The 20013-nt window shown below is 50.7% G+C and overlaps 1 long non-coding RNA gene across 1 annotated transcript in view; it reads right to left on the reverse strand.

Annotated features, from left to right (window-relative positions):
• LOC119953570 overlaps positions 1-20013 on the reverse strand; it is a 53605-nt gene that overhangs the window by 23993 nt on the left and 9599 nt on the right. Inside the window, exon 2 of the long non-coding RNA XR_005458049.1 lies at positions 16327-16460. This is a non-coding gene — a long non-coding RNA (uncharacterized LOC119953570). The remainder of the gene's footprint in view (positions 1-16326; positions 16461-20013) is intronic.

The following is a 20013-nucleotide window of genomic DNA, read 5'->3' on the forward strand; positions in this document are numbered from 1 at the left end:
GATCTGTCCAGCACGGGGTCCAGCACTGTGTTGAAGTCCCCCCCCATGATCAGGCCCCCTGCCTCCAGGTCCGGAATGAGGCCCAGTAGGCGCCTCATGAAGCCAGCGTCGTCCCAATTCGGGGCATACACATTAACCATCACCACTTTCTCCCCCTGTAGCCTACCCTTCACCATGACATATCTACCCTCTTTATCCGCCACCACCTCCGCCGCCACGAACGACACCCTCTTCCCTACCAGGATCGCCACCCCCCGGTTCTTTGCGTCCAGTCCTGAGTGGAACACCTGTCCCACCCACCCCCTTCTCAGGCGGACCTGGTCCGCCACCTTCAAATGGGTCTCTTGTAGCATTGCTACATCCGCCTTCAGTCCCTTCAAATGCGAGATTACTCTCGTTCTCTTGACCGGCCCATTCAGCCCCCTCACATTCCAAGTGATCAGCCGGGTCGAAGGGCAGCCCGCCCCTCTCCCCTGCCTACTAGCCATATCCTGTCACCTGCTCGCCCCGAGTCAGCCCTCCCCTTCTGACCCGCTCCCCATGGCGATGGCGCCCTCCCCCCACCCCTCCGGTCCTCAACTTCTCCTCCCCTGGCCTTTTCAGCAGCAACCCGGTAGCCCCCCCCCTTCCCCCCTCCCCCTCCCCCCCCCCCCACCCCCCTCCCCCCCAGGCTAGGACCCTTCCTAGCCGCGATGCACCCTCCATAGTACTTCCGTAAGTCAGCTGGTTTACGCTGACCCGGCTGCCCCTGCCACAATCCGACTCCTCCCGGCATGGGGGACATCCCCCCCCCCCTTACCACCCCTCCTTGACCCCGCTCCAGCGCGGGAAAGGGAGCCATTGCTGACCACGCCCCTTCCTCCCACCCTCCTCCCTCCTCTGCCCCGTGTGCGGGAAACCAGAGGAAAGCCCGCGCTTTCGCCCTGCCACTCCCCACCCCTCCATCTTCAGTTCCACCCCCGTCCCCGATCCCACACCGATAGAAAAAACCCCCACAAGAAACACATACCCCCGGCACTCCCCCCCCACCCCGCCCCCCCAACATAACATTATAAATAACAGAAAAAGAAAAAAAAACTGGTAGAGAGAAAAAAGGGTCCAAAAATACAGCCAAGTGAAAATCCAACCAAAGAAAGCCACGTGTCCAGCTTAAAGTACCAGAGCGGCAACGACCGCCAAGTATCCCCTGGTTCTAGTTCGAGTCCAGCTTTTCTTCCTGGACAAAGGCCCACGCCTCCTCCGGGGACTCGAAATAGTGGTGCTGGTCCTTATAGGTCACCCACAAGCGCGCTGGCTGCAGCATCCCGAATCTGATTCTCTTGGCATGCAGCACCGCCTTCGTCCGGTTGAACCGGGCCCGCCGCTTCGCCACCTCCGCACTCCAGTCCTGGTAGATCCTCACCGTCGAGTTCTCCCATTTGCTGCTCCTCTCTCTCTTGGCCCACCTCAGCACCCTCTCCCGGTCACTGAATCGCTGGAACCGAACCAGCACCGCCCTCGGGGGTTCGTTTGCTCTTGGCTTCCTGGCCATTACTCTGTAGGCCTCCTCCAGTTCCAGGGGCGAAGGGACGGCCCCGGCCCCCATCAGTGAGCCCAGCATTTCTGCCACATACCTCGGGAGGTCCGACCCCTCCAGCCCTTCTGCCAGGCCCAGGATCCTCAGGTTTTTCCGCCTCATGCGGGTATCCATCTCCTCCAGTCGGTTTTGCCATTTCAGGTGGAGTGCCTCGTGCACCTCCACCTTTCCCACGAGGACCGTGGCCTCCTCCTCCCTCACAGCCATCTCCTGCTGCAGCTCCCGAATTGACGCCTCTTGGGTCGCCTGGGCTCCCATCAGCCTGGTGGTCGTCGCGTTCATCGACTCCAGCAGCTCCACTTTCAGCTCCGTGAAGAAGCGCAGGAGAACGGCCTGCTGCTCCTCCGCCCATTTCCTCCAGTCCTCGGGTGCGCCGCCGGCCGCCATTTTGGGTTTCTTCCCCCGCTTTTTTCGGGGAGCTGCTGCCGCTTTTTTTTCTGCCCCACTTCGGGTGACGACCATAAATTTTGCAGGGTTCTCCTCTGGGAACCTTCCCCCACCGGGAATCGTCGTTCCAGCGCCGTTAGGGGCCCTCCAATCGGCCCGAAAACACCTTCCCCGCAGGAGCAGCCAAACGTGCGACTTAGCTGGTCATAGCCGCAACCGGAAGTCAACTCCGTATCATTTTAGATTGGATGCCCAGGTTTGGATTCAGATCTGCCTTGTCCTGTCACCTCCTCCAGATTTCACCCTAACTCCATTAGAAGTCTGTTATCAAAACTGACCTCTGGGTGGGAACTTGTTGGAGCCAAAAGCCGCAGGAGAACCAAAATGTCCAAGTTTAATAATAGCTTATGGTCACAAGTAGGCTTCAATTAAGTTATTGTGAAAAGCCCCTAGTTGCCTTATTCTGGCACCTGTTCGGGGAGGCTTTTATAGGAATTGAACCTATGCTGATGGCCTTGTTCTGAATTACAAGCCATCTGTTTATCCCACTGTGCTAAACCAGTCCCTGATTTATCATGTAGTTTATCATGTGATAACCCCTTTCCCCTCACATCCCCTGTCTCATTAACTTTAAACCTGAAGACTGGTTGACTGAAGTCGCTCATTAAATTAATCTTCTTGCTCCTTCATGCTTCCTGGAGAAATGTAGTTTCCTGCTTATGTTCAACCTACTAGCCTATCACATTCCCTTAGTGTTAGATTAGATTTTGAAGGTCAGCACGGTGGTGCAGTGGTTAGTGCTGCTGCCTTAAGGGGCTGAAGTCCAGGTTCAATCCCCGCTCTGGGTCACTGTCCATGTGGAGTTTGGTTTGCACATTCTCCCTGTGTTGTGTGGGTTTTGACCCCATAACCCAAAGATGTACAGGTTTCACAGGTCGGCGCAACATCGAGGGCCGAAGGGCCCGTACTGCGCTGTAGTGTTCTATGTTCTATGATAGGTGAATTGGCAGTGTTAAATTACCCCTTTATTAGAATTTTTTTTTAAGATTTGAATATGCATTGGTGTTTTAGTTTTAAATATATATTGTCATTTTTTATAAAAAAATTTATTCCATCCTTTTAAAGAGTCTTTTTAAATTAGGCGTCTTACCTCAATGAAGTGCGTGCTCTCGTAAGCAAATGCAGCTGTTGTGTACACCCCTGGGCTGCCGGTTCTAAACCAATTTTAGCTTTAGTAATAATAAATCTTTCCTGTTTTTACATATACGTCAGGGAACATGGTCATTCTCTTACTTGTATCTGTTATCTTTATATTACTACTTCTGTCTCATGTTTTTATTGTTATTTTCTCATTGTTATTTTCTGCTTTACTATCCCTGCACTCTTGACCTCCTCACACTTTTTCTTTCCATTTTGACTGAGAGGTGGAAGATGGTACAATATGCTTTGGTGCAGCAGGGGAAGGAACCAACAATAGCTGCAGGTTGATATTGGGCTGGGGACATGTGGTCCTCAGTTACTTCCTTACATTTTTGTAGTAATCCATGGGAGGCAGGAGTTCCGTCACCACACCAATATTTATTTCCAATAACGATATTACAGGAGCAGCTACAAGAAGTGCTGCTAGCAGTCCAGTCAACTTAAGACTGCTCACAAAGCCTACACAGGTGATTATATGGGCCACCTCAATGAGCTATCATTAAGGGAGCTCATACTCAAATTGGCCAACCAATAAAGCCAATTGGAGTTCATTACACCCATCCCCCCCAAGGTCCGAGGAATTCCTGCCACCTGGCATTCCTCTGAGCTTCTTCCTGCTCCTCATGTCTGGGTCTGTCACCTCTGTGTCGTCCGCCGGGTCGTTCTCCGAAGTGAGCGGGGTGTACCTTATAGGTGCTCGTCTTTTCCTTGACGACCTCCTTGGAAGTTGTTCTTCCTCCTCCTTGGGGTGTCGCGGCGGCCTCATCGAGCGTGTCCATCTCCGACTCTGACGACTGGATGACGGGGTCTGGAAAAATTGCTCGGGGCTGGGGTGTGGGTATCCTTTCCGTCTGGGCTATACCAGCTTGAGGCGGTCCTGCTTCGCCTGCCTCCAGGTGTGGTTCCGCTGCCCTTATTTGGTCTAGGTGTTTCTTCAGCATCTTACCTCCTATTGAAACCTCATAGGATATGGGCCCTGTTTGGGACTCTACTGTGCCTTTGACCCACGTTGGTCCATTCCCATAATTCTTGACCCAAACCAGTGCCCCCACCTGGAAATGTCTCTGCTGCCGACTATTATCATGCCCCCTGCGTTGGGCCTCCTGTTGTTTCTCCACTTTCCCCGTTAAAGGAGACTCAGCCTCGTTCGCAGCCGCCTTCCCATTAAGAGTTCAGCTGGCGGTATGCCCGTTGTGGAATGCGGTGTGGTCCTGTAATCAAACAGCCAGCGGGAGAGCTTTGTGTCTATTGACGCTGCCGGCTGCTTCTTGAGTCCCGCTTTAAGTGTCTGGACCGCTCTCTCTGCCAGGCCGTTGGTCGCTGGATGGTAGAGGGCCGTTTTGATGTGACGGACTCCATTTTCCTTCAGGAATTTTCCAAATTCCCCACTTGTGAATGTCGTTCCGTTATCCAACACCAATACCTCCGGAAGTCCATGTGTTGCAAACGAGGCCCTGAGCTTTTCAATTGTCGATGCTGTGCTTGCCGTGTTTACCCGGTGGACGTCCACCATTTGGAGTGGGCGTCCACTATCACCAAAAACATTGAGCCCATGAAAGGGCCGGCGTGGTCAATATGCAGGCGGGTCCACGGTCTGCCTGGCCATTCCCACGAGTGCAATGGCGCCGCTGGTGGCACTCTTTGCCCCTGTTGGCACTCCTGGCACCGACGTACCAAGGCTGCTATGTCTGTGTCCAAACCTGGCCACCAAATGTAGCTTCGAGCTAGCATCTTCATTTTAGACACGCCTGGGTGTCCGTGATGTAACTCGGTTAAGATTGCCTGACGGCCCTGAGCTGGGATGATTATCCGGGCTCCCGATAATAGGATACCGTCTTCTATGGTTATTTGGTCCCTTCTGCTCCAGTATGGGTGCATCTGGGGCTCCACTGGTCTTTCCAGTTCCCCTGTTAGCAGTAAATGCTTCATCTTGGCTAAAACTGGGTCTTTTTGCGTCCACAACTGAATATGTTGTGAGTCTACTGGTAGGGTGTCCAAAAAATTTAGAGTCATTACTGTCTCCTCTACTTTTGGTATTTGCGGCGGAGTGTCCGGGAGGGGAGGTCTGCTCAAAGCATCTGCATTTGCTACTCACGTTCCCGGTCTGTGCTCCAGAACATATCTATACGCCGCCAGTAGCAACGCCCAGCGTTGGATTCTAGCTGATGCAATCGGGAGTATTGACTTGTCTTCTTTTAATAATCCTAATAACGGTTTATGGTCCGTCACTATGGTGAATTTCCGCCCGTACAGATACTGGTGACATTTTTTTACTACGAATATCACTGCCAGTCCTTCCTTCTCAATTTGGGCGAATTTCCTCTCAGCCATCGCCAAGATCCTCGAAGCATAGGCTTTTGGCCGTTCTTCCCAATTCCTTTCTCTATGGGCTAAGACGGCTCCTACCCCATAGGGGGATGCATCACAAGTGACCACCAACTCCTTCCTTGGGTCATAATGCTCTAGGACATTTTCGGATGACAGCTGTTCCTTAATGTCCCTAAATGCTCGGTTTTGGCGGGTGGACCATTTCCATTCTTGCCCCTTTTTTAGTAGCTGGTGGAGGGGTTCTTGGATGGATGCCCTATTTTCTATAAATTTTCCATAATAGGTTACCAACCCTAGAAATGATCGTAACTCCTGGACCGTGGTGGGAGCTGGGGCTTCTTTTATTGCCCTTACTCTGTCTTCTAATGGGTGTAAGCCTGACTCGTCTACTTTACATCCCAGGTACATCACTTGTGGGGCCAGAAAAACACATTTTTCCCTTTTTAGCCGTACACCTGCCTTTGCGAAACGCCTGAGCACTTCCTCCAGGTTCCTTAAGTGTTCCTTGTTTGTCCTACCCGTGATTAAGACACGTCCAAATAAATCGCCACCTGCGGTAGTCCCTGCAGAATATTTTCCATCGTACGACGGAATATAGCGCAGGCTGATGACACTCCGAAAGGTAGCCTAGTATAACGAAAAAGGCCCTTCAGGGTGTTGATTGTAGCGAACTTCTGGGAGCACTTGTCCAGTTTTAACTGCAGGTAGGCGTGGCTCATGTCCAGTTTCGTGAACAAAAGCCCACCTGCCAATTTGGCATATAGGTGGTCTATTTTCGGGATTGGGTATTTGTCCAGCAGTGCGTATTTGTTTACTGTCTGTTTGAAATCTCCACAGAGACGTATCGAGCCGTCTGGCTTCAAAATTGGTACCACCGGCGCTGCCCATTCCGAGAACTGTACTGGTCTGATAATGCCATCGCGCCGTAACCTTTCTATTTCGTCATCTACTTTTTTCCTTAATGCAAAAGGTACCGGCCTGGCCTTACAAAATTTCGGAAGGGCTTCTGGGTCCACGTGCAAAGTTGCTTTGGCGCCTATGATTTCCCCCAAACCTTCCTGGAAGACCTCCGGGTATTTTTGGAGTACTCCACTCAACTGCCCGCTTCCACTGTGGAAAATTTTCATCCAATCTAATTTTAGGTCTTTCAGCCAGTTCCGTCCAATTAAGCTCGGTCCGGAGCCCTCTACTATCGTCAACGGTAATCTGAACAATTGTTTCTCATATTCCACGGGTACATGAGTCGTGCCTAGAAGTTCCAGGGGTTCCCCCGTGTAGGTTTTAAGTTTTACATAGAACAGTACAGCACAGAACAGGCCCTTCGGCCCTCAATGTTGTGCCGAGCCATGATCACCCTACTCAAACCCACGTATCCACCCTATACCCGTAACCCAACAACCCCCCCCCCCCCATTAACCTTACTTTTATTAGGACACTACGGGCAATTTAGCATGGCCAATCCACCTAACCCGCACATCTTTGGACTGTGGGAGGAAACCGGAGCACCCGGAGGAAACCCACGCACACAGGGGGAGGACGTGCAGACTCCACACAGACAGTGACCCAGCCGGGAATCGAACCTGGGACCCTGGAGCTGTGAAGCATTTATGCTAACCACCATGCTACCCTGCTGCCCCCTGTCAATGTTTTTGTTAATTTTTCTAAATGCTGCCACTCCCATTACTGATACGGCCGCACCCGTGTCTATTTCCATTATTGTCGGCCGCCCGTTCACCCGTGGGGTAATCCTAATGGGTTCTGCTTTTTTTCGTTGCAATATTATATAATTGTTCCTCTTCGGAGGGGGATGGGGCGTCTAGGTTGTGTACTTCCCTGCGTCCCCACCTGCTATTCCTCTTTTGCCACCTCCTTCTAGGGTTTCTGTCGTTGTTACCCCACTCTGTCTGGTGCCAGAAATGGTCCTTCTCTGTTGGGGGAGTCTCAGCCAGTACTTCCCTCTGTCTCCAGTTAGTCTTGGCAGACTTGGGGGCAGTTCTGGGGTTTTCATTTTTCCCTCTATTCCTCAGGTTTTTCCTGAGGGCAGCTATCTGATAGCAGGACCCGTTGTGGTAGTCCCTCTCACAGGTATCTACCTCCATTGGCGTGCCCTGTAGTTCCTGCGCCCCACTTGCTGCCTTTTCTAGGGACAGTGTGAGCTGTAACGCCTGCCTGCAGTCTAGCTCTGTTTCCGCCAACAGGCGCTTCTGTATTGTGAGGTCGTTTATACCACACACTAACCGGTCCCGAAGCATTTCATTTAGCGTCAGGCCGAATTCACACTTTTCCGCCAGCCTTCTCAGGCGGGTCAAGAAATTTGTGACTGACTCCCTAGCTTCCCGCTTCGCTGTGTAGAATCTGTACCTACGCAAAATGAGGGGTGGTTTTGGGTCGTAGTGCTCTTACACCAATTCCGTTACTTCTTGGAAAGTTTCGTGTCCGGCGCATCGGGATAATCCAGACTACGTATAATGGCAAAAGCTGAGGGTCCGCACGCCAACAGCAGGATAAGCCGTCTCCTTTCATCCGTCAGTATATCATTTGCCCGGAAGAAGTAACACATTCTCTCCACATACTGGAACCAGTCCTCAATAGCCGGGTCGAATGCCTCTAACCTTCCAAAAAACGGCATATTTAAAATGGCAAGGCTTACCCTCCGAGTGCGGCAGCTGGTCTCCGCAAAATTCTTAGTTTACCTCGTCGCCACTGTAGTAATCCACAGGAGGCAGGAATTCCGTCACCACACCAATATTTATTTACAGTAACGATATTACAGGAGCAGCTACAAAAAGTGCTGCTAGCAGTCCAGTCAACTTAAGCTGCTCACAAAGCCTACACAGGTGATTATATGGGCCCCCTCAATGAGCTATCATTGAGGGAGCTCATACTCCAATTGGCCAACCAATAAAGCCAATTGGAGTTCATTACAATTTTCTTCCCCAATTGCTCATGTTTTCCCCTACCTCCTTGTTGCTATCACATACCCAACCTTTCATCTAACCGCTCCACACCCACCTGGAGAGGGGTGTGGCGCATAATCTCCAGGAGGGACAACATGGGCTGAATGGTTAGTGTCTGTTTTGTGCATTCTGTGAGAACTACAGAAATGTCTGCTCATGGTGCCACCCAGTGGTGCAAGTCTGCTGCTGAATGTAAACTGATCATACACGCGTGGCTTGTGTGTGGCAGGAAAACATGATGCCTTCAATAATGTCAAAAAAAGTTTACATTTATATCGCACTTTTCACAACCACAAGGTATCTCAAAGCGCTTTACGGCCGATTAAGTACTTTTGAAATGGAGTCTCTGTTGTAATGTAGGAGACATGGCAATTTGCACACTGTAAACTCACACAAACAGCAATGTGGTACAGTAATAAGATCTCTGTTTTTGTGAAGTTGCTGGAGGTATAAATATTGGAAAACTCCCATAACATATGAGGACAACGGATACTGCAGCTATTTATGTTGACTTCTTAGTCAATGTATCACCTGCAAATTGAAAAAAGTGATAGATTTTTAATTACTGTAAAATAATTGTGTGTTAAATCATATCCTCCCTGCTACTGCCATAATCCTGGTGCTTCCTGCTGTTACCTTAGCCCTCAGCCCACTGACAGCAATGCTAAAATAACTCCAGTCCCTCACTCCCACTTCTTTCCCCCGCCCACTATTTACCTTGGATTAATTTTTTTTAATAAACATTTTGAGGTATTTATGGCTTTATAACAGTAACAGAAGAAACAGGGTACATATAAATATAAACATAGTGCAAAAGCCATCTTCCTCTCTTCTAACCCCATACTCTACACTAAACTAACCCCACCGCACCCCCCCTCTTCTGCTGATGGTTGATTTTCCCTCAAGACGTCGACGAACGGCTGCCACCTCTGAGCGAACCCTAACATTGACAAGGCGAACTTGATTTTCTCCAGACAGAGAAAGCTAGCCTTGTCAGTGAGCCAGGTCTCCAACTTCAGCGGCTTTGAGTCCCTCAAAGCTAATAATATCCTCCTCCAGGCTACCAGAGAGGCAAAGGCCAGAACGTCTCCTCTTTCTCCTCCTGGAATCCCGGATCTTCCGACACCCCGAAAACCGCCACCACTGGACTCGGCACCACCCCTGTTTTCAACACTTTGGACATGACGTCCGCAAACCCCTGCCAGAATCCCCTAAGCTTCGGGCATGGTCAGAACATATAACATGGTTCGCTGGTCCTTCCGCACACCTTGCGCATCTGTCTTCCACCCCAAAGAACCTGTTCATCTGGGCCACTGTCATGTGAGCCCGGTAAACGACCTTAAATTGCCTGGCACATGTTGTGGACGCATTGACTCTGCTCAATGCATCCACCCAGAGACCATCCTCTAGCTCTCCTCCTAACTCCTCTTCCCATTTTAGTTTCAGCTCCTCGGTCTGTGTTTCCTCTCACCCCATAAGCTCCTTATAAATGTTCGAAACCCTCCCTTCACCTACCCACACTCTGGAAACTATCCTACCCTGTATTCCCCTTGGAGTTCAGAGCGGGAAGGTTGAGACCTGCCTGCGTAGGAAGTCTCGCGCCTGCAGGTACCTAAAGTCATTCCCTCCCGTCAGTTCAAACTTCTCCTCCAGCTCCTTCAAGCTGGAAAAGCTCCCTTTTATACACATATCGCCCATCCTCTCGATTCCTGCTCTCTGCCACCTCTGGAACCCTTCATCTAACCTCCCCGGGACAAACTGGTGATTATTGCGAATTGTAGACCAGACCGATGCTCCCTCTGCACCCATATGTCTCCTCCATTGCGCCAGACTCCCAGGGCCGCGACCACCACAGGGCTGGTGGAGTAGCGTGCCGGCGGGAAAGGCAGAGGCACCGTTACCAACGCCCCCAAACTAGTGCCCTTACAAGATGCCGCCTCTACTCGCTCCCACACCGACACCCCCCCCCCCCCCCATCCACTTCCTAATCATGGCTATATTTGCCATCCAGTAATAATTACTAAAGTTCGGGAGTGCCAGCCTGCCCTCATCCCAGCTGCGTTCCCGCCCATAGAAAGCCCGAGATCACCTTGTTGACCGGTTTAAAAAAGGACCGAGGAATAATGATGGGGAGACATTAAAACACAAACAGGAATCTTGGGAGAACCGACATTTTCACTGTCTGTATTCTCCCAGCCAGTGATAGCGGGAGCACGTCCCACCAACGAAAATCCTCCTTTGTTTGGTCTAGTCGGGCCCGATTAAGTTTGTGCAGCCGTTCCCATTCCCGCGCCACCTGGATGCCTAGGTACCGAAAGTTTCCCCCTACCACCCTGAACGGCAGCTCCCCCAATCACCTCTCCTGCCCCCTTGCCTGGATCGCGAACATCTCGCTTTTCCCCATGTTCAATTTGTAGCCCAAAAACCAGCCAAAATCCCTCAGAATCCCCATAATTTCTTCCATCCCTTCCAATGGGTCCAACACATAGAAGAGCAGATTGTCCGCGTATGGCGAGACTCTGTTTCCCCCCCCCCCCCTCCCCCGAGACCAGTCCCTTCCAGCCTTTGAGGCTCTCAACCGAATTGCCAGCGGTTCTGTGGCCAGTGCGAACAACAGCAGGGAAAAGGTGCATCCCTGCCTTGTCCCCAAGTGCAGCCTAAAATAGCCCGATGACAGCCTGTTCATCCGAACACTTGCCATGGGTGCCTGATGCAGCAGCCTGACCCAGTCAATGAAACCCCGCCCAAACCCAAACCGCCCCAGTACCTCCCAAAGATAATCCCATTCCACCCGGTCAAGTGTCTTCTCTGCGTCCATTGCGTCCACTACTTCTACATCCCTACCCCCTGGGGACATCATGATAACATTCAACAGCCGTCTTACGTTGGCCACCAACTGCCTCCCCTAAACAAATCCCGTCTGGTCCTCCCCAATCACATCTGGAATGCAGTCTTCAATCCTTGAGGACAAGATCTTAGCCGACAATTTGGCATCTACATTTAGTCGGGAGACCCCATAACTCCGGGTCCTTCAGGATCAATGAGATAGTGGCCTGTGACATTGTCGGGGGAAGCCCCCCTCTCTCCCTTGCCTCATTAAATGTCCTCATCAGTAGTGACCCCCAGCATCCCAGAGGACTTTTTGTAAAACTCCACGTGGTACCCATTCGGTTCTGGGGCTTTACCCGACTGCATGACCTTCAGCCCATCTGCTATCTCTACCAAGTCATCATCAACCTTCGGGAATTTCAGCCCCGCCTAAGAATTGCCTCATCCCCTCCGGCCCAGCTGGAGGATCCGACTCATACAACCTGCTGTAGAATTCCTCGAACGCCTTATTGACCCCAGCTGAATCTCCGACCAAGTTCCCAGCCCGGTCCCTTACTTTCCCAATCTCCCTGGCTACCTCCCGCTTTCTAAGCTGCTGCGCAAGCATTCTACTGACCGTCTCCCCATATTCAGAGATCGCCCCCTTCGCCTTCCTCAGTTGCTCCACCGCCTTCCCTGTAGTTAACAAGCCAAAATCCACCTGTAGCCTCCGTCGTTCCCTTAGAAGCCCTGCCTCTGGGATCTCCGCATACCTCCTGTCGACCTGTAGTATTTCCTTTTTATCAGTCGGTCCGTCTCTGTTGTCTGCCTTCTCCCTGTGGGCCCATATCAAGATCAGCTCCCCTCCCAGACCACCGCAGCCGAAATGTCCCCCGTGTTGTTGACTTCCAGATAGTTCTGGATACATTTCATCAGCCACCCACACATCTCATCAGCTAAAAGTCCCATGTCCAGCCTCCAGTGCGGGTGCTGGCTACCCTCCTTACTCACCTGTCAGTCAACCCAGTGATGTCGCCTCCGACATCAGCTCCTTCACCATCACGTGGAGCTCCGTCCTGATCGCTTCCTTTATGGCATTTAGCTCCCTTTTCAGCACTCTTCTCCACTGTTCTCCATGTGCGGGGGGGGGGGGGGGGGGGTCGCCGCATCCTTTTCCTTCTCCGCTGTACGGTTCGCCAGATTTCCCCCTTCCTGGTTCGTCCGAACCTCCGCCGCGTGGGGCCATCCGCCTGCACACCTGCAGCTCCTGCGGTTTTCCTTCGCTGCTGCTCCTTACATCTCGCCTTCCCCTCAATTTATTATTATTTCCAGGCATATTCCTTTTGTGTGCCTTTCGCCTTTGGCTGGGTTTTGGTGGGCTTTTTAAGCCTAAATTCTCAATAAATTGCCTGTTGGGTTCGGTTGGGAGGAGAGCGATCTGATGTGCGCCGCTCAGCACATTGCCGCCACCGGAATAGACCATCGCGGCACATTGATAATTGTTCACCTTTCAGAATGTTGAATAGGAAAGCATGCTGCTGCCATGAACAGGGAGTGACCTCAGTGGCCGAACATTTTCTGAACTCAGAAAATTTTGCCCATGCCCCAAAGAGCAATATAAAAATAAACAAAAAATGTAAGAAACACTTTGCAGCTCAGACTGCATATGTGGAGAATTAAATATGATTGTTTCAAGGGAAGGGCATTTTTTCCCCCCAATCTATCTTTCTCTTTGTAAATGTGTGGTAGTCGGTATTAGGGGTATTACGATACCCAGGTTGATGCTATAAGACCATTGGTGTGGGAGGTACCTGAGACAGCAAGATCATTGGTGAAGCCTGCCTGCGGTCCAGAAATCTCCCAGTCTCCCGCTGGCAGGAGGTCCTCCCCAATGCACTCCACTCCATCCGATCACTGCTGTACACCACGACAAATGAAAACCTCATGAACATCTCCTTGTCTTCTCTAGGACGTCCTCCTTCGGGACCTCGCTCTCAACCTGGCTGGCAGCTCCTGGACCCATCCTGCTCCGCAAACACGTGCGGGCGCACAAGTCGGACCCATTGGTCGAGAGGGTCCACCTCCTTCACGCTAACCCTCAGTATGCCTACGTGGCGTACCCCAACGGCCAACAGGGTACAGTCTCCCTACGGGGACCTGGCGCCTGCTGGATCCCCACCCACACCCCCCCCCCCCACACCCCCACTCCACCCTCCCTCCCACCGGCGCACCCCATGGCCGGCTCCTTCCCAGATGGATCAGTTCTCTCACTGGTCCCATCTGGGGTTGATGAAGCTACCAAAGAAACCAAAGTCAGGCTCCAGGAGTCACGGATGCCCGAGCCGGCGCCTGCATCACCGCCGAAACTGCGACATTCACAGAGGACAACCAGGGCCCCCGATCGATCAATTGCTTCACTTTGATATGTACATGTAAATAAATACTGTAAATAGTTGTGATATGTAACAAGGCAAAACACTGTACCGCCGACGGGTACCACCATAATCTCAACCTCTACCACTGTGTAACACAAGACCATCACCCCCACCGGACTCTTTTTTATACAGCGGGTGAATGTGGTAGCCGGTATTAGGGGTATTACGGTACCCAGATTGAGGCTGTAAGACCATTGGTGTGGGAGGTACCTGAGACAGCAAGATCATTGGTGAAGCCTGCCTGCTGGTTCCGCCCAGTAAGGCAGAGTATAAGAGTCTGTGTCTCCCCAGCTGCTGCATTCTGCACCTGCGCTGCTGGGGGAAACATCTAGTCCAATAAAGCCTTCAATTGTCATCCAATCTCGCTTCTGGAGTCATTGATCGAGCATCAATATGTAAATTCATGTTGGGCCTGGTTCATCCTCTACTGCTTCACTCAAATGCTATTATAATCAATCGTAACAGGGCAGCACGGTGGCCTAGTGGTTAGCACAACCGCCTCACGGCGCTGAGGTCCCAGGTTCGATCCCGGCTCTGGGTCACTGTCCGTGTGGAGTTTGCACATTCTCCCCGTGTCTGCGTGGGTTTCGCCCCCACAACCCAAAAAATGTGCAGAGTAGGTGGATTGGCCGCGCTAAATTGCCCCTTAATTGGAAAAAATAATTGGGTAATCTAAATTTATTTTTAAAAAAAAAATAATCAATCGTAACAATGAGTATCGCTAAGCCAGTCAACAAAGGAACATGCCCCAGTGAGTCCATCTTGTCCACGCTCAATGTACAGCAACAATCACTGGAAATGATTCCCCCATTTCCTAGAATAGAATACAGGAGTCGAGGAAAATCATTAAAATCCATTTCCAGCCCAGATTATTGCATGACCTTCTTTCTCATTGGGTAAAGCACTTTAACAATCTGCTGAACCAAGAATCCAGTGTACGGCAACGCTATTGTATAAATGGGAGAGAAGCAAGTCCATTGTTGACAATTATTGGGGTATTTTATCTCTCACCTCACTGGATAAAATTATTCCAATGACTCCTAAATGCCCTCTGAAATGACGAGCAAACCACTCAGTTCCAGGGCAATTAGGGATGGGCAATAAATGCTGGCCCAGCCAGGGACATATACATCCCCTGAACGAATTAAAAAAGTAACTTAAAATATTCTGGAGTGGCACGGTGGCACAGTGGTTAGCACTGCTGCCTAAGGCACAGAGGACCCGGGTTCAATCCCGTCCCTGGGTCACTGTCTGTGTGGAGTTTGCACATTTTCCCCATGTCTGCATTGGTGTCATCCTCACAACCCAAATACACGCAGGTTAGGTGGATTGGCCACACTAAATTGCCCCTTAATTGGGAAAAATAATTGGGTACTCTTTTTTTTTAATGGATACATTTCCACCTACCCCCGATAACCTTTCAGCCCCCTTGTTTGTCAAGAATCAAAATTACAGTGTGACCCACGTTGGGAACTTGGCAACTGTAGCGGCCTGTTACAGGAAAAACTAGCAATGGAAGCAGATCAGTTTGCCTTGTGCACAACGAGGTGCGGCAAATTAAACAAAAAAGTTGGGAACTTAATATTCCAACTTAATTTTTAGAGTACTCCATCAATTAAAATATTCAAACCCAAGATTGAGGGCGGCACGGTAGCACAGTGGTTAGCACTGTTGTTTCACAGTGCCAGGGTCCCAGGTTCAATTCCTGCTTGGGTCGCTTCTGTGCGGTGTCTGCATGCTCTCCCTGTGTCTGTGTGGGTTTCCTCCGGGTGCTCCGGTTTCCTCCCACAAGTCCTGAAAGATGTGCTTGTTTGGTGTAACGGAAATTCTGAATTCTCCTCTGTGTGCCCGAATGGGCGCCAGAGTGTGGCCACTAGGGAATGTTCACAGTAACTTCACTGCAGTGTTAATGTTAGGCTACTTGTGACAAAAATAAAGATTATTATTACTTACAAGATTTTAGGGCACTAAGGGAATTAGGGAATATATGAGGATGGGGTGAGAAAGTGAAGATGATAAAAATCAATCAAAATCTTACTGAATGACAGTGCAGGCTTGCTGGGCAGTATGGTCTACTCCTATTTCTAAAATTCTTTCTATTTCAAGTAGGGTATTTTTGATGTTCTGTTACCTTTACAGACCAACTCGTCGTTCCGCATTGATCCTGCATTGATCCTTGTGGGATCTTTCTGTGTACAAGAAGGCAGGTTGGTTTCACTTACATTTTAACATATGTTCTTGTACAGAGCCAATTACTGAGTTGGCCTACTAAAGACCATCTATTTCTAGACTATCTAATTTTATTATAGTATTGTCGGAGTGTTTCCAAGGCCCGACTATTGAGCCTGCTTTTACGTGGAGTTCCTCCCTCATTGTTACGGCTCAGCTTAACACACAGCTCAGCAGACATGGTTTCATGTACGTGGAGAGAAATCTGGATAAATGCCATGATCAATCTGGCTAACACTGATAAAAACACACTAATTATAGGATTTTCCAAAAATCAATCGCCCACCCCAGTGGATCCAATCCTTGGAGCTGTCACTTTAATATTATCCAGTAAAATTTACTTGAAGCAAAATGATGACTTGTGATCAGCTCATGATTTAACCCTATCCCGTCACCTGTTGTTTACCAGGATCTTGTGTCCATTCTGAAGTTGTTTTTCTGACATTCTCATCCTACATATTGCAGTCAGTTCCTGTCCACTTCATTGTTCATCCAAGAGCAGGATGTCAAAGCTGGCTTCCTCTTTACACCATGGATTGTCTGAAACAGGATATTGGGGCTACCGATAAGAACTGTTTACTGAGTTGACTATGATATTTGCTGACCACACAATCCCGTTTGTCTCAAAAACATGGGGAAGTTAGCTAGCTTAAATCCCATCATGCATTGTGGCCACTGCTTGTAGCGAGAGTTTAAATGCTTATTACTGCTATGTCATACAAATACAGATTTAATAGTTAATAATGATTACTGAGTATACTTTCTATGATTAATCTCAATCCTTAATAAACGAACTTATTTAGAACTATTCTAGTGTTGTCCTAGCTGTTCAGTTTTAAGGGGTCTCATCTCTGGACAACCCTTCAAGTATAATACTCTGTGGGTAGGAAACTAATGCTATAAACTGGAACTAATACAAACCCCCAGGCTACAGTGTCAAGTTCTACTACTTACCTGACACCTACTGGTCAGAGGCTATACATATTACACAAACATGGGCAGCATGGTGGCTAGCACTGCTGCCTCACGGCGCCAAGGTCCCAGGTTCGCTCCCGACACTGAGTCACTGTCAGTGTGGAATTTGCACATTTTCCCCGTGTTTGCGTGGGTTTCGCCTCCAAAACCCATAGATGTGCAGGGTAGGTGGATTGGCCATGTTAAATTGTCCCTTAATTGGAAAAGGTGAATTGGGAATTCTAAAAAAAATTTTAAATAATATTTATACATATCACTACATCCCCTTTCCTTGAGATTTCAAAGAAAACACATAATACATTATTCCAGTAAATATTACATATGATATGCATAACAATGTATTTATAATAAACAATTTTATTGAGGTAGTTTTTGGCTTTATAAACAGTTACAGACATCATCAGAAAGGAAGCAAAAAAGGCAAAAATGTGCAAACATCCACGTACTTTCAATACTTCCATCGTACCGTATTGCACAAGCCCGCTCCCCTCCCACCCGTACTACCCGCCATATTTTCCCTCCTACTCTACTCTACCCCCCCCCCTCCCCCCCACCCCCCTGCTGACGCTCACTCTCCCGCAAAGAAGTCAATAAATGGTTGCCACCTCCGGGTGAACCCCTGCACAGATCCCCTCAAGGCGAACTTAATTTTTTCCATCCCCAGGAAACTTGACATGTCCGCAAGCCACCACTCAGTCTTCGGGGGCTTTGAGTCCCTCCACGCCAATAATATTCGTTGCCGGGCTATCAGGGAAGCAAAGGCCAGCACATCGGCCGCTTTCTCCCCCTGGACGCCCGGGTCTTCCGAAACCCCAAAAATTGCCACCCCTGGACTCATCACCACCCTTGTTTTTAGCACCTGGGACATGACCCCCGCAAATCCCTCCCAGTACCCCCTCAGCTCAGGGCATGCCCAAAACATGTGCACATGGTTCGCTGGTCCTCCCGCGCACCTAGCGCATTTGTCCTCTATCCCGAAAAATTTGCTCATCCGAGCCACCGTCATATGGGCCCGGTGAACGACCTTAAATTGGATCTGCCCGAGCCTAGCACATGTCGCGGTCGAGTTTACCCTACTCAGGGCCTCTGCCCACAGCCCATCCTCCATTTCCCCGCCTAGCTCCTCCTCCCATTTAAGTTTCAGTTCCTCTGTTTGGGACCCTTCCTCCCTCATGAGCACCTTATAAATACCCGAGACTCTACCCTCCCCTTCGTCCCTCCCAGAGACTATTCTGTCTAGGATCCCCATTGGCGGGAGGCGCGGGAAAGATGGGACCTGTCTACGAACAAAGTCCCGCAGCTGTAGGTATCTAAAATCATTTCCCCTTACCAACCCAAATTTCTCCTCCAAGCTCCTCAAACTCGCGAAGCTCCCTTCCAGGAACATATCACCCACCCTTCCCGCCCCTGCTCGCCGCCATACTCGGAACCCCCCATCCATACTGCCGGGGGCAAACCAATGGTTGTCGCAGATTGGCGCCCAGACAGACGCCCCCATCTCCCCCACATGCCTCCTCCACTGGCCCCATATCCGCAGGGTCGCCACCACTACCGGGCTGGTGGTGTACTTGGCCGGCGGCAGCGGTAGAGGAGCCGTGACCAGGGCTTCCAAACTGGAGCCCCTGCACGAAGCCGCCTCCACCCGCTCCCAAATAGACCCCGTACCCACCATCCACTTCCTTATCATAGCGATGTTGGCCGCCCGGTAATAATTGACCAGACTCGGCAACGCCAGCCCCCCCTCGCTGCGGTTCCTCTCCAACATTGCCTTCTTCACCCGCGGAGACTTTCCCGCCCAGACAAAGCTCATGATCAGCCCGTTAACTCTTTTGAAGAAGGACTGTGGGATAAAGATCGGGAGGCACTGAAAAATAAACAAAAATCGAGGGAGGATTCTCATCTTTACAGTCTGCACCCTCCCTGCCAGCGACAGCGGGAGTGCATCCCATCTCCGAAACTCTCCCTTCATTTGCTCCACCACCCTGGCCAAATTTAACTTATGCAGCCTGCCCCAGTCTCGTGCCACCTGGATTCCCAAATACCGGAAATTTTCCTCAACTAACCTAAACGGTAGCCCTCTCAATCTGTTCTCCTGGCCCCTTGCCTGTACCACAAACATTTCACTCTTGACCGTATTTAATTTGTATCCTGAGAACTGGCCGAACTCCCTCAGCATTCCCAGTATAGTTCCCATCCCGGCCACTGGGTCCGACACGTACAGGAGCAGGTCGTCTGCATAAAGAGAAACCCTATGTTCAACCCCGCCCCTCACCATCCCCTTCCAACCCTCTGCGGCTCTCAGCGCAATCGCCAGCGGCTCTATGGCCAGCGCAAACAACAGCGGGGAGAGCGGGCAGCCCTGCCTGGTCCCTCGGTACAACCTAAAGTACTCCGACACTTCTCTGTTGGTCCTGACGCTGGCCCTCGGGGCCTGATATAATAATTTGATCCAATCCACCAATCCCTCCCCGAACCCAAACCGTCCGAGCACCTCCCATAGATATTCCCACTCCACCCGGTCAAAGGCCTTCTCGGCGTCCATAGCCACCACTACCTCCACCTCTCTACCCACCGGGGGCATCATTATCACATTGAGCAATCTCCTCAGATTGGCCGCCAGCTGCCTACCTTTCACGAACCCCGTTTGATCCTCCCCAATCACCTCCGGTACACAGTCCTCCATTCTACCCGCCAGTACCTTTGCCAGGAGCTTGGCATCTACATTAATCAGGGAGATTGGCCTGTAGGACCCGCACACCTCCGGGTCTTTACCCCGCTTTAATATCAGAGATATGGTGGCTTGTGACATCGTCGGCGGCAGGGTCCCTCTGTCCCTTGCCTCATTGAAAACCCTCGCCAAGACCGGGCCCACCAGCTCCGAGAACTTCCTATAAAACTCTACTGGGTATCCATCCGGCCCCGGGGACTTCCCCGACTGCATGGCCTTTAGGCCCCCCAATACCTCCTCTACTCTAATCGGGGCCCCCAGCTCTTCCACTCGCCCCCCCCCCCCCCCAACTGTTGGGAATGTTAACCCATCCAGAAACCTTTTCATCCCCTCCGTTCTTCTGGCGGCTCCGAAGTATACAGCTTACGATAGAAGTCCCGGAATACCCTA

This window comes from Scyliorhinus canicula, chromosome 18 (assembly GCF_902713615.1).
Source record: "Scyliorhinus canicula chromosome 18, sScyCan1.1, whole genome shotgun sequence".
Taxonomy (NCBI): Eukaryota; Metazoa; Chordata; class Chondrichthyes; order Carcharhiniformes; family Scyliorhinidae; genus Scyliorhinus; species Scyliorhinus canicula.